Here is a 15,179-nt window from a genome sequence, read left to right as displayed (position 1 = left end):
CTGCCCCTCTCTCCTCCTCATGCAACCAGCAACAGATCCCCTGTACTTCCCACCACCACCATCCTTTCTCCTGGCAGGGTGTTTTCAGCCAGGGTGTTTTCACAACGGACAATTCCTGCTGCCAGCGCCAGGGAAAGGTGGAAAGCCAAGGCCTGGCAAGGGCAACAGCACCCCTGCGCAACACCACAGCCTTGGATGTGCTGAAATCCATCGCGAAGCCACACCTTTAGGAACCAAAGCTGTGGTTAATCAAGCTAACTCATAAATGAGTTATAACTACAGTTATTCGGAGACAATGAAAAATAGTAGCTCAGTGCAGAGCAGGTGAACTTGTAAAATTGTCAAAATAAAACCTAATAGATGGCTCGCATCGAGGAAATCACCAATTACATCTGAAAAGCTCCTGGCAATACGCCATTATTTCAACACCATAACAAAGTATTTTCTGAGCTAGTACGATCGTATGTGAAGCCGTATCAACCGCCAGGACATGCCGTCGAGGGAGGGAATTTGCTGTCCCTAACAGTGGACACATCTTCCTCTGAGCACTGGAGGCCAGCACAGTGGAGGGCATGAGCGCGGCCAAGGCACAGTGATTTATGCTCTACATATGCATCTTTTTCCTTATCCCAGGAAGTATTCTGATGCAGGCATTTACCACAATCTCCACAAACAAGCCTCAGTAAGAGAAAGAATGCAAGAACTCAAGGCTCGAGATCGCCAAGCCTCTCACTGCCAGTCCTCTTTGCTCTGATTTTCCTCTGCATTTCACGGGCCTGCTCAGCCGGCTACAACACACCATGCCTTGCTGCAATCACACATTTAATAACAACAGCTAACCACCGCGGTTCAGATCTGGCCATGTTCCAGAGCGACCAAGTTTTGATGGTCTACATTTCCTCTACCAAACTGCCGGAGGAACCCACATGCTGTTATCTCCTGCTGCTCTGTTGCACACTTCTTTTTTTTTTTCTCTTTTACGTGCTTGTCTGGTTTTATCTGAAGAGAAACAGGATCAGATTTTCACAACAAATCCTGAAAGTTCACACCTGAAGCTGACTTCCTGCTCCCTGGAGAGGACATTTAAGATTCCCAAGGGACTTCAAAACAAGCTCTTGCAAAAAAAATAGTAAGTAAAGCAGTAGAAGAAAAGTGATCACAGATTATCGCTTTCAGAAATAACGTCTGACAATTAATTATTAGAGATGAGGGATGGAGATGTCCTCCATCCCTAACTTTTCTTTACAACTTAGGTATCTTAACAGATTACAGATAATTTGAGTTGCTGGTGTTGGCTCTATGGGATGTGCTCACCAGCCTTGTCACACCCCAGAAACGCTGCACCTGGCACTATGCTATATATATATATATAGTCATATTATAAACATTCCCTACAACAGAGTTCAACATGATAAATGCTCACTCTGTATCCATGCCCCCCTTCCCTCACATTCTCAGCCTTCCCAATGCCTTTTTTCCACCCAGCGTTTCCTTCTAATAAGACAGCGAAGAGTGTAATCCACAGGCCATAGCCTACTGAGATGCTCATAACATGGAATCTGGAGCACTCCTATTAACTGAGTCATATTTAAACACAAGGATCTGGAGATTTTCTAACAACACCCTCTTTGTATGTATTGTTCTGCAACTGGGATAGCGGATGGCACATCCCACACGGTTCCAGGATTATACAGTTTAAAAGAAAAGGAAAAAAAAAAAAAAAAAAGCTATTCAGCTCAATTCCACAGAACTCCATAGGAAAAATAGGACTATATGGAAAAAAAACCTAATCTGCAGTACTATGCATGTTCTTTGTATTCTACCACAGCTTATAAACCCAACCAAGTTCCACAGCTGGTATCCAAAACATAAGTAGTTATCAGGAAAAGAGCCTCAGATCATAATTAATCAACTGAGATCCCAGTCCACATCATGGTTATCAGACAGCTGGTGATGTCAGAGAGAAATAGGACTTCAGAGGTTCTCACAAAACAATTCAAAATTGCAATGCATCTCTTTTATACAGTATCTTGTACATAAAGATCTCAATCTTCAATTTCCTTAAAACTTATTTATGGGTTTTACTTCACATAACTGAATTTGTTCTTCATTCAAAATGTAAAAATAGGCATTTTTTTCTCCTAAAACTGTCATTCATTTCATAGATTACATTGCATAATACTCATGTGGCTGAGAAGTCACCTCCAGCATAATTGTGCTGTGTGGTTTTACATTTAGATCAACTAGTATGACAGTATCAGCAGACAGTGAAAGTAATTAGCATCATATTTTCTATTTTATAACTGATAAGCCTTGTTTCATTATTTTTTTTCCACCAAAATAACAGAATAACAGAATCCACCAGCAATATTGGAAAGCAAGTAAGCAAGGACCACACACAGAAATCCCGTAAGCCAGGAAGGCACAGAGATGCCCTCCTAGTTGAAAGAGTAGGGGGTAGAGTAGAGAGGGTGCCTTCCATAAACTGCACTGAAAAGGGCCATGAAAAGATTTTCACTGCAAATTAACCACGCTAGTTTGAACAGAAAATTAAAAATGTGAACAATTAAAAACGGCTTCATTCCTGAGATTTGCATCAAAGTCTTCAGGTATTAGGAATGGAGAGAAAAATCATTAAAGAGCAACCTGTATCAACAAATAACTTGATGGGATGATTCTCTAGGATGAGGTTGGTTCCTTTTTATATTATATGAGGTATTTAAAATTGTTGGTTTTGAAAAATGTATGGTTTTCAATTTATAATTAACTAAAAAAAAAAAAAAGCAACAGTGCAGCAATTTGCTTTAAACATAACCATATCTTTGTGATATAGAAACTGTGACAAATGCCTTTTTAAAATGTTCTCAGATTCTCATTAATATTTCATTAGTGATATAGGAGTCTTAATGTGTTATTAAAAAAGATCAAAATTGAATTTTTACCACCACAAGATGGTTTTGCAGAGTGTTATGATTTTAGTGGACTGGGATTGATAACAATCCTCCATAATGTTTAGAAAACTAATTTTAGCTTGCCTGTCTCCATAAACAGAGGCAGGCTTGTTCCTCCAGGAAACGACTCCTGGAAGGCCTCTTACATTGTCAGCAGCAAGTCTACTATTGTGTCCCAAAACAGCAGAGAAAAGCAAAGCTTTAAATATTCGCAGGTGCCAAACACACATTAAAAGAATGTTTAAAAAAAAAAAAAAAAAGAAAAAGAGAGAGAGAGAGAGAGAGAGAGAAAGACTAAAGCAACAAAAAAGGCACTTCTAAGAACTATTTCTCCTATTGCAATAATTGACCTACTGCTCACTCTACAGCTCAGGCAATGAAGAAGCCGCACACTCACTGAAGTTACGCTGTACTGCATGGAGTTAGTTAAACACTGATCAGATTCCGATAAATTCAAAGCTATAACTTTCTTCACTATTTTGAAAGTTTGACAATAATAAAAGCAGTCATGTTTTGTGTTCAATAGCATTTCCAATGCACCCATCAATAGCTGCCATTGCAAGGAGGGACAGAGCAGGGAGGAGGTGAGGATGGTTTGGTCTCAATTACAGTGATCTAAAGATTGAAACAAGACCAAGCTTGTAGGAAAAAGCAACAATTTTTAGAGTTAATTGGAGCATTTAGAGGGGAAAAAAATACATTCTTGAGGCAGAAAAGCCCTTTTGCAGCTACAGAAGTTGACCAAAACAAGGCTTCACGGAGGGTGCTTCATTTCAGTAATTTCATCCTCTAGCATACATTCACCACGCCAAGGTAGTAAAAGGTTTTTAATACTACTCTTATAATTCCCCATCTATCAGTACTGTTTTTCAGACACACACCCATGTGTGCAACGATTTTAGCAAAACATTTTTTTCTGGAAGTGGCACCATAAAAGATAAACTTAAAGCAATTTTTATTATTTTCTTTTCAATAATAATAAGAGAATTTGGAGGATCACGCGATTAAGCCAACACGTAAACATTTTAGGGACTTTTTCAAGCATCAGCTTGAATTCAGTAATTGAGCATATTTTTCATTAACCACTAGAGGTCACACAGTAACCATGGCAGTTATCCAAAAGACGAGAGGCTGCAGAAACTTTAAGGTCTGGGAAAATTAGAATACAGGGGTACTCACTGATTTGCACTTACAAACAAAATTGTCAAATTAATCTGAGTAGTCTTTCTATTTCCTGAAAGGATCCAATGAATTGGAATGCTCACGTACCTCTGTAGAAGTTAGAATTGTGATTTAACTTCTCCAATGACATCTGATAATAAAGCAAAACAAAATTCAAGCTTGGTGTCCTTTTGAAGGTGTTCCTAATTTCTTCAAATATTCCCTCATTTTAAAACTTTTATTCAGACGAAGGGGCTTCACCTATGACTCTAATTAACATTAAAGAACCACACTAAAGCTTGAATATCCTAATACTCTAATAGTGAGTTTTTGGGATTTAAGTAGACATACTAAGCATTCAAGAACAACAGAAATAGTAATAAAACACGTAGGAACCCAAATACATTAAATCCATTATGTTTTTAAGCTTACTCAGGGCACTATAACTTTCAGGCTCTTAAATCTGACTGGCTACACTGTCATCAAAATTTAGGAGCAGGTGTAGTGGTCAGGTCCTGAAAATTACTTGCGTGTGAGAAATTCACTAATGCTGCTTAATGACAATCCAGTTTATTTAAAGCATTTGTGGAAGCATTATTTGCAAAGTATTAAAAACTTGTATGTTCTACAGTTAATTAGAAATTCCCTTAAAAGTTACTTCGAGCCTTTCAAAAAGGCACCCTGCGCACACAAGTTCAGAGCCAGAGCGCTGTAAAGTCCGTGAGCCTGAGCTCCTTTCATATTAGATTAAATCGTAGATCAGTACACAAAGACATTTCATGAACTGACTCACTTGTTTTTATTCCATTTGCTCCAGCGCAAGGTACGTTTGCTCTTTGGAGAAATTTCATTTAATTATATTCCAACTATAAAAGATAAAGACCTGCGTATGAGTCTTTCACTATTGAAGTGCAATAACGCCGAGGCATTAAGCTGCCCTCTAACCCTAAGAACTGGTCCCACCAGAACAGGTGCTGCCGCTGACTGGCACTACCTGTTCCGGAATAAGTAAAATATTTCACTCCCTAAAGCTCTCAGTCTGGTACGTTTCAACATTTTAAAAAAAAAAGGGGGGGAACAATAATAATGAAGAGCAGTGAAACATTGTTTGTAACCTGAATAATAATTTCAGAAGGTTCAGTACCCACCGTGTTTGTCAGCACAACAGACAAAACGCTACCAAAAGCTCACGGGGTGCGTGTTACGCTACAGAGGCAGCTCCCCACAACAAAACAGAAATCTCAAAAGCAAAGAAGTCGGAGGCTTTTCTTGCAATCCAGTTCACACCACAAGTTTTCACTAGCTCACAAGAAATGTTAGAGAGAAAAAAGAAGCCACCCCAGCTTTACCTGCCCACAAGCTTGTATATGTACACATACGTACTCACACACGGGTTGCAAATCAGCAGACTGCTTTCCGCTTCACATTAACAAAGCAAGTTTTACAATCTTTATACGAATTTTGGAAGTAAAGATATGTTTTTAAGAAACAGCCAAACACAAACCTGCTTTTTCTTTGCCTGTCTTTTCTGAGCACCCAATGTAGCTGACTTAAAGCTAAGAGACTTGGACTGTCTCCTAACCTTCACTGAATCTCTCCGACGATCGTATGAAAAAGACGACGACTTCTTTGTAATTTTCCTCTTAGGTGTGTCTGCCATTTCATCCACCAAAATGTGGGATCTTCAAGCAAACAGTGTCCCAAGAAAACAAAGCCTCAGTACCATCAAGCTTCCAACCGAGCTTACAGCGAACAGTCTTCAGTCCTGTAGGAAGTGAAGCAACCTCCAAGTAGTCAAGCCCACCTAAGAACAATCTCTTTTTCCAGCAGGATGTACAGATGAAAAAAGGCGATGGTCCTGCAATGCTGCGTGTCACTGAAGAGCAGGCAGAACTCCTTCTTGCTGTATAAACTCAAACAGGCTTCAGCAGTGATGCTAATCTGAAAAATGTAGTGACTATCCTGCTGAGCACGCTAAAGGTGAACGGAAGGTAGTTCCCTACACACCAGGAGGGTGTGGAAGTACACCAACAGGGTGTGGGGATGAAGCAGAAGACTTTGGGTTCAAAGCATCTTCTTAACTCCTTCCTTTCTAGGCTACTACTAACAAGGTATCTGAAAAGTCAGGCTGCTGAAAAGTTCCCCCAAAAAGACAGCATTACTTTCTTATTCTTGGACCCAAAGCACTGCTGAAGGAACCTTTCGCATGAGATAGCTGCCCCATTCGTTAGAGACCCCGTTTTAACCTGATTCAAGTCATCCCTTTGTCAGAAAGGCTATTCACGCTACACATTACTTAGGAGGTACTTAGCTACTAAGCCTTCTAGAAAATGACGTCCAAGCCTATGTATGGATCCTACTGTCCTTTCTGGGCAATAACTATGAAGTTACAGCACTCATTTAAGACCTATTAGTACTGACGGAAAAGAGGGCAATGTAAATGAATTCTCAGCCTAGTGACAGTGTGGGAATCTTATCAGACAGCTGAGATTGCAGCTTTTGTACCAGGCCTGTGTTTAGGTAGGAATGTTTCCCTTGCATAACAGATTAGTCAAGGAACACTACGAGGGTGTAGAAGCCCAAGACTCCCTGCTATTGATTTTGATTAAACAAAACATCTCCAAAGCGCAAAGTTGCACCGATGGGAATGTGCTTGCAAATCTAACAGCGTCAGATTCAGATCTGGGTTAAAAGACAAAAAGGAAAACTTTCTTTTGACAAACTTATGCCACTGTCCAGGGTCTTCTCCAGAAACTTTTCCTTAATTTATTCATGACGCTACTTCACGTACAAAGCAACCGTGAATAATTTATACTTGCAGGATTATCCATTACTATAATTAAGCTTTAATATGGGTCAGTCCTCTAGTGTACGAGTCTCACCATCTCTATTAGGAAATATCTGTGAAGCTATTGCTGTGAAGTGTTTCTTTTAAGACCTGATGATATCAGTGACTAAGAAGACAATGAATTCCCACAACAAACCTTAACTGCAGTTTTTTCTTTTGTTGTGGGATGAATAACACACCTCTAGGACAAACTGATTTTGCTAAAATTAATGAAAAGATATCAGAATATCATGCATTTATTAGCCATAATGACCTAATTCTAGATTCACTGTGAGATTTACACTGTGAAGAATTATAAAACACTTCTTCATATTATCTACAACTCCATCTAATTAGTGAATCTTATAATTATTACAAGATATAGAGAGAAAAAATCAATTATTAAATAGTTTTTGTACAGTGTCTCTTAACTATGATGAGTTTATAATACTGTAGCAGCCATCATCCATAGCCACAAATCGACCTTCAGCGCTACCAGCATTAGACACTGTGAGACCATCATCATTTCCACACACTGAGGTTTTCACTGAAGTTTAAAGAGATTCCTACTTACAAACAATTTAAATATTTAAATTAACATTTCCCATGATTTACCAGCATCATCTTTCTGAAGAGTAAAACATAATCAGTTAAGCCAGCATAATGCGTACTTTTAAACCATGACATCTCAAAAACAATTACAGCCCTTCAAAACTTCTTTAAGCATCTGCACCATCTGCCAAAAACCACATATACTCTGATACACCGTAAAAATTAAGGTCAAGGAACGTCTGAAAGCCTTTCACAAGTAGCTACTCCTATGAGTTAGGCTAATCGTGTTTCTTTGAAAACAACAGGCAGTATTTTATCCAAGAACTGTATCTCCTTTCATTTGCTTTGCTAATGAAAACTTTAGCTTCATCTGATGCCCCCAGATCATAGAACCAGAGAATTATGGAGCGGCTCAGGTTGGAAGGGACCTTAAAGCCCATCTAATTCCACCCTCCTGCCATGGGCAGGGGCACCTCCCACCAGATCAGGATGCTCAAAGCCCCATCCAGCCTGGCCTTGAACACCTCCAGGGATGGGGCAGCCACAGCTTCTCTGGGCAACCTCGCCAGTGCCTCCCCACTCTCCGAGTGAAGAATTTCTTCCTTAGATTTAATTTAAGCCTACACTCTTTTAGGATCTTGCACTGAAAAGGCAAAGAAGAATTCCTCAACCTCACTGGTGATTTTACAGTCAACTACAGTTTGCCACTTTCATCCTCTGTGCAAGGCTGAGACCCCTGGTCCATTTAGGCACTGCTGCTGAAGAAACCTTTAATCTACACCTGGAATCAGCGTTGGCACCTCTTCTGTGCTTTAGCTATGTGTACAAAACCTCTTTTGGTTGTTGGGTGGTTGGTGGCTGGAGGCAGCCTGAAGTCCCACCACCATCACGTAGAGCACCAGGTGCCTGCCTCTTCCCTTCCCTGTCCTTGCTCCACCGCAGGGACCCCCCCGGTGGCTCCACGGCCACCAGAAGCCTCCCTGCACTGACAGGGAAGGTCTCACCCTGCTCTTCCTCCTGCTCCCATTCCCACCCTCCCTCTTCTTCCTTCACACCTCAGCTGCTCCCAGCAGCGACGTCCTCTCCCTTTCTCCACCACCTTGCCAGGTCCTTCGGTGGAACAGCAGAAAAGCATTCAGTTATTTTTGTAAGGGTGAGTCCTCTGGCGTTCTGGTGAATTAAGTGGCTGAGAGACAGGGTCAAGAGTGCCAGAGCCTGCACGAGGTAAGTGGCAGGAGAGGACAACAATGTGGGAGAGAGGCAAGCACAAGGGCAAGCTGCTGGGAGCCTTATTTTCTCCTGTTACATCTCACACTGCAAGGTATGAGCTCTGTAAGCCATGTTTCCAGAGATCTATTACAAAACCAAGAACATTTTCCCAAATATAATAGCTAGCTCAGAACTCATTATTTTGTGTATTCAATTAAGGGAGTCTTTTACTGAAAGCACATCACGTTTGCCAACATCTTACTTCATGAACCACGCTACTGTGTACTCCCTCTGTAGCACGGGACACTTCTGCAACTCCCCAACCAGCGTTTCACTACCAACGTTCGGGTTCGCACACAGCAATGGAGTGTGTCACTCCGGTATTCAAATCCCTCTTTGCTTTCTTCCAGGGCAACTGCAAATATGCGCAACCACAGATGTCCTACTTTCCATCACATACTTGTCCATAAGACCCTCTTTTTCATCCTGTGGTAGGCTCGTGGGTTATTTGATTACACTAACAAGTCGCTGTTGCTGAGGTCTTTCTTTCTGCACAGAATTCCAGCAGATTTGTCAGGCACAACTTTCACAACACTGTCGCAGTCTTCCCCAGTATATCATGTTCATGCATGAACCCACTATTATTTAAAGAACAGTTCTCACCAAATTATTTAATTTTCAGAAGTCAGCCCTACCCACAGCTCTTCAGATCTCCATGGAAACTAACTTCCAAATAATAAAATTGTCTCAGTTTCATTCCTCTCTTACCTGGGAGTTGTTAGTGCATTGATACAACTACTTCAGTAATTCAGCAAGGGAATTTGCATATTGCAGTTCATCCCCAAAATAAACAATGGATCGTGAACAGAGATGCTGTCTTTACAGAGCTAGAAAAAGTAAATGAGATTAAATGAGAGTAAATTTGGAGGACAGCACTGAAAGGGATATAAAATTCAGATGGGATAAAACCTTTAGTTAGCTCTAATATCTCTTAGTGACTGGAAAATCCACACGTTTTGGTATTAGTATATTATGCCCTGTATTTCCTCAGTTCCATAGGAGTTAGTCTCATCCGTAAACATTGTGAAGTTAAAATTTATTTTATTAGAAATACTACAAGCATCTTAATTCAATTATTTGAGAGAACACAATGTTTATGTTTGGAGTATGTTATTTCCAAATATGTGTTCATTAAATACCACCTATCTAAAGGACATTGATTTTCCCTTGGTTTAAATCCATCAGCAAGATGAACCTAAAAATCTTCTGGCCATCCCCCTAATAACAAGTCAATAGTGTTAAAGCTAGAAAACCTGAGACATTAAAACAGAGTCATTCTGTTTTTATCCACCTGTCAGTTAAAAACAAATTGCCAATTCTGTCAAAATGTATTTAAAATAAAACATGCTGCACAATACTAGATGACATGAAGAGTTCATTGTTAAACTAAAGTTTTTAAATTTTATTAGAGAAAAAATCATGGAATTGTTGTATGAGAGGTTTCTTTCCCAATATCAATACTTTCCCAAGCTCAGCTGCACAAGAAGTTATTTTAAGCTGTTACAAGAAAAGAATGCCTTATGCTCAAAATGTGTTTTGCCAAGTCACTTATGAGTAACAACAAATTGTTTCAAGGTCATTCTGCTTTCCTGGGATACAGCGAAGGAAGTCACAGAACGAAATGAGAGAAGCTGGACACTGTAGCAGAGAAACACAGTAGTAGTTAAAAATTAATTCTATGGCAGTTTTGATGAAAAAAGGGAAAGAGAATGGCATTCAAAGTATATATTTGAGAAGTATTGGGGGCATTTTCAGGTTCCGCTATCAGATTTGCTGCACTGGATCTAGATGTTCTAGGGCTTTAATCTGCCAAAGGCACACAAACCTTAGAAGCACAACAAAAAATGTTCTTCTCTGTTTACACTCTTCGGGTTAAATTCTTAAGTTTCTTAAGTCAAAGAAAATTCAAATGTAAATGCAGCTGTAAGTTTGCTTAAATGAGGCAGAGAGACCCAAATTTAGAACAAACAACACTACTTTGAGTACTGATTATGTGCTGATGGAAATCTAAAGATAACGCAAGTTTATCTGTGCAACTTTCATCAAGTTCAAAAGCTCCTTAACATCACAGAGAATAAACAGACACCGGGTTACCAGAATCCCATTCTTTCTACGAGCATCACATTGTCACTGGTCTACCCAGAATTTACTATAAAACTGGAAGCCTTGCATAACTCTCCCAAAAAATAAGAGCGACAGACCAAAAATCAATAGCAGCAGATATTGCAGTCACAGCTGTCCAGTCCCAAGCTGGCCTTTAACCTTAGGACCATAATGCATCTGCTCAAAATAGAGTTATTTCTGTGTTGGTTTCAAGTCAACATTTGTTACAAACAAATAGAGTCATCCTTTCCGAAGCCACATTTTGTGTATCACATGCCTCTCTAACTCAACAGTGCTTTCCAAGAGGAAGTAAACAAAACAACAGTATTATTTAGAATTGACTGTATGTTTAACACAAAAACCGAAAGTTCATTTCCTTTCCACTATGCTGGGAAAGTATAATATGCCTAATTTTCCTAAAATGCCTTCATACTGCGTGAAGAAACTCGTCAGACTTTCTCCTATCAGGACAGAAACAACCAAGTATTAAATTCACAATAATCCTAACAGAGCATTTGTAGGTTTCTCCAAAAAGAGGATGAAAATGAATTGCAATTGATCTCATTGCATTTCAGCTGCAACTTAATTATTTAAATTACCTAACTCAAGATTATGAACATTTATGAACTTTGTTTTGACATAGATCTATTAAATTAATGTTAATATTTAATTAATGAATGTTCATATTAAATGAATATTCATCCCATTTCCACCGGCAGTATTTCACTCAAAAGAGCAATGTTTTTTTTCCATGTCTTCTAGGAATTTCAAAGTATGCCTCACCAGCACCAAGCACCAACATCACCTTAATCTTACACTGACCCAGATATGACCAACATGCACACAAACACTGTGGTAAGCACCAAAGTTCACTGCAGACACTACCAATCAATATTGCTCCATTTTGTATGTCTGCACTAAGTGGACATAAATATGAATTATGCAGGGTGCAGACCTGACCAAATATTTGAAAATGGTAAATCCAGCACAGAAAGCCCATTTTTCAGTTGAGAGAACATTACTCAGACTGTAACTCAAGTATACACCAAAATACAGCAAATTAACAGTGGTTATTTTTGAGAACTAGAGTGTTGAATTTATTAGGACAGTGATGAGTGAAATCATAAGATGCAAATGCCTTTACAGCTAAGGGATGCTAATCACAAGCTAAAAAAAAACGTAATACATTAGGGTAAATGAGTTTATTAATAATTATCCTTAGCTTCATACCCTGCAATGTTTCAAACAAGCTCTATTTGTCCAGCTGCTTACCAAAACCAGTAACTCTTAATGGCAGCTCCTCATTGCTTTCTTGGGAAGGAAAGCCTCTAATTTCTCAGAAATGTTGTAGCTGCACCGAGAACAGACATTGTAGTCTGTAAAGCTTTTCACTGAGTAACAGTCTGAGCATTACTATGAAGGAAAGAATTATATATAATTACACATTGTTGGTTTTTTTAATTGTCCAAAATACTAGTGACATTTTCAGTGAGAATTCAATTGGGAGTAAGTAATGTTCAGACACACACTTTTAAAATAGGAGATTACACAACAATGTCTTGAATATTTTTTTCCATAGACAAACAAGAGTCTATGGGACCCCTGAATAAGTACTTCCATGTAATACACAAAGTATGAGGATCACTGAAGTGTCTATGTGCTTTGATCTGCCAGGAAAAAACATCACTATGGGTAGTCGTTGGGTTTGGTAGGGACTTTTTTTTTGCTGCTGAGAATGTCTACCTAGTAAGAACTGAAGTCATCCATTATGTTATCATCCAGCTGGAAACCTGACAAGTTGACATATGTTTTTTTGAAAACCTTCAAATGAAAGGCTACTTCTACAAGTAACAGAAATCCAAATAAAAGTTTATTAACCTAACTTAAACATATTGTTCTAATCACTACGTGGACAACAAGAACCATGTATTTTTAAAATAATTGAAATAGGCTATACATTCACTGAAAGCAAATTGAAGAGAATTGTTTCTCCTTTTGTACTGGTGCAGAGATCTTGGACATTCATCATTCATCTGCCCAAGCATTTCAAGGAGCTTCCTCAAACAGTAAGGAAAAAAAACAACAAAAAAAGACTACCCACTTGTATTCATGAAGGGTGAGAGGGAGGGAGAATATTGATGCATTTCCATTGGAAACTATCTTCCATAACAAAACCTAGACAATTTTTTTTAATTTCAAGCATAAGAAAAAGATTTCCATGAAAACACTACCCACGTGAGCATTTATTAACTTTTGCTTTAATTGCTTTAATACTGTTACTGCAAATAACTGCATTAGCCAAGTCTTCATCACCAACTTTATGTGTAGTGACATTGTGTAGTATGAATGTCGGAGTTGCATGCCAGCTAATTTAGAAGGCATTATGCACTTTGTCAATGAACTATGTTAAAAGGCTTAAGGAAAGCTGTTTCGGAAAGGAACAAACAGCTTAGCAAAATCAAATTTTTCCATGTAGTTTGTTTTGCGTTCTTCTCTCTTTTTTTTTTTTTTTAAGGGGTAAACAACACTGAACTTTGCAAATTATTCCAAAGAGCAACTGGTTAACCCTTACTCTTCTGTTCTGTTTTACCAAGTGACAAAAGAATACCAAAATACAGGGACAGAAAAAGCTAAATAAAGTCACCCTATCAGCCTGCACGTTAATGGAAAGGACGCTGTCACAAAGATACTTCTCTTATTCCATTCAAAACAGCTGCTGTCTCTAAGGATCTTTGTATTTGTTATAGGATAGAACACTTTCTCCATGGAGACAGTGGAATAGGGGTAAATATATTCCTCACATTTCTTAGAGTTCTGTTTGACTAATATAGTTAACTATAAAGAGTGAAAAGATTAGCAAGAGGACAGGCTGGTCCTTAGCTGCTTCACATTCTATACTGCGCTTGTATGACATTGCACCAACAACTGTGGCATAGAAGCAATATAATAAACACAAATTGTAATATTTTTCACTGTGGGAACAATGCTTACATCTAAAGAATCATAATAACAGCAAACTGATTTTCAGAAGTACACATGACAGGCAGTAAATAGCACAACCATCTTTGTCACCAAGAATGTAAATATTTTCCTTGTGAAAATGAAATGAAAACTAAGGTACCAAGTTTACAGTTTTGCAATATTTGGGATATTTTTGTCCCAGTTAAAAAAAATTGCATAGGCTTATGTTTAACTTTGACCGTAACTAAACATGCGGACCTCAGTGATAATTGAAATGTTTAGACATAATCTGTTTTTAAACAAGACGAGCTGAAGTGTGTGGGTATATATATAAAATATTACTAATTGGAGTTATACTCAGAACCTTGTAGTGATGAGACCTATATCAGGTTCTGCTAACACAGAACTAGCAGATACACTCAATATGGAGGAAGCACAAAACGCAATGCGAACAATCCAAAACTACAGGGAACCAGGAAGGTCAGCTGTAAAATGTAAGATAGGAAACTGAAAAACAATGACTAATGATTGAGATGCTTGAAGAGAATCAAATGTGAAGGTCAACTGAGAATGATTAATTCAAGGATATAAACCAATATAGCACGGTGCATGTTTATATTGCACCTTCCTAATCAATCCTACAAGGTCTCTAAAAAAAAAAAAAAAAAAAAAAAAAAGGAAAGAAATTTAACTTATAAATCCTACCAGTAGAGATATGCCAGATTCACAAAATCAGAGGAAATGAGCTTGGCAAACACGGAAATAAATGCTACTAGCTATTAGGTATCTTGTCCATCTGTACACAAAAACACTATTGCAATAATGACACTGCTTGTTTCAGTTGCAGTCAAGAGTTTTTCAGCTATTAGTCATGCACACACAAACACCCACAGAGTTTCACTGGGAGGAATTACCCCACTTGAAGGCAGCAAGCTAAGGTAACAGCCAACAAATGAGGTCTTGAAGTCACCAGAATTTAAACTTCTCCTTTTGAAGGGAGGAGCACGTGAGGAGCTAAGAAGTGCATGATTCAAATAAGTCATAAGTCATACTTCTATGTGTGTGTGTGCGCGTGTGTGTATATATATATATATATATATAAGTATGTATGTGTATAGTTAGTGACAGCTTCCACCAGTCTCCTTGAGGCCTGTAAGCAAAAGCTAAACTAATCATACAACTTCAGGCCTTGAATATGAGATAACTAGCTGGAGGTTTTAATTAGCTTTTCATGAAATCTTAGATGGGCACTATTTTTATTGAAGAAATTCCTGAAAACTCAGCTCTGTTACTCTATACAGCTTGAGTAATCCCAATATTTCAGACAGCGAGGAGTCTTCATGTCCCAAGACTCC

At 38.6% G+C, this 15,179-nt stretch overlaps 1 protein-coding gene across 27 annotated transcripts in view; it reads right to left on the bottom strand.

Moving 5' to 3' along the window:
• The window catches only part of PARD3 (par-3 family cell polarity regulator), a 453,149-nt gene that overhangs the window by 387,782 nt on the left and 50,188 nt on the right, over nt 1–15,179 (bottom strand). The window lies entirely within an intron of this gene.

The sequence above is a fragment of the Cygnus olor genome, chromosome 2 (assembly GCF_009769625.2).
Source record: "Cygnus olor isolate bCygOlo1 chromosome 2, bCygOlo1.pri.v2, whole genome shotgun sequence".
In the NCBI taxonomy this organism is placed as follows: domain Eukaryota; kingdom Metazoa; phylum Chordata; class Aves; order Anseriformes; family Anatidae; genus Cygnus; species Cygnus olor.
This window is presented reverse-complemented; position numbering and strand designations above follow the sequence as displayed.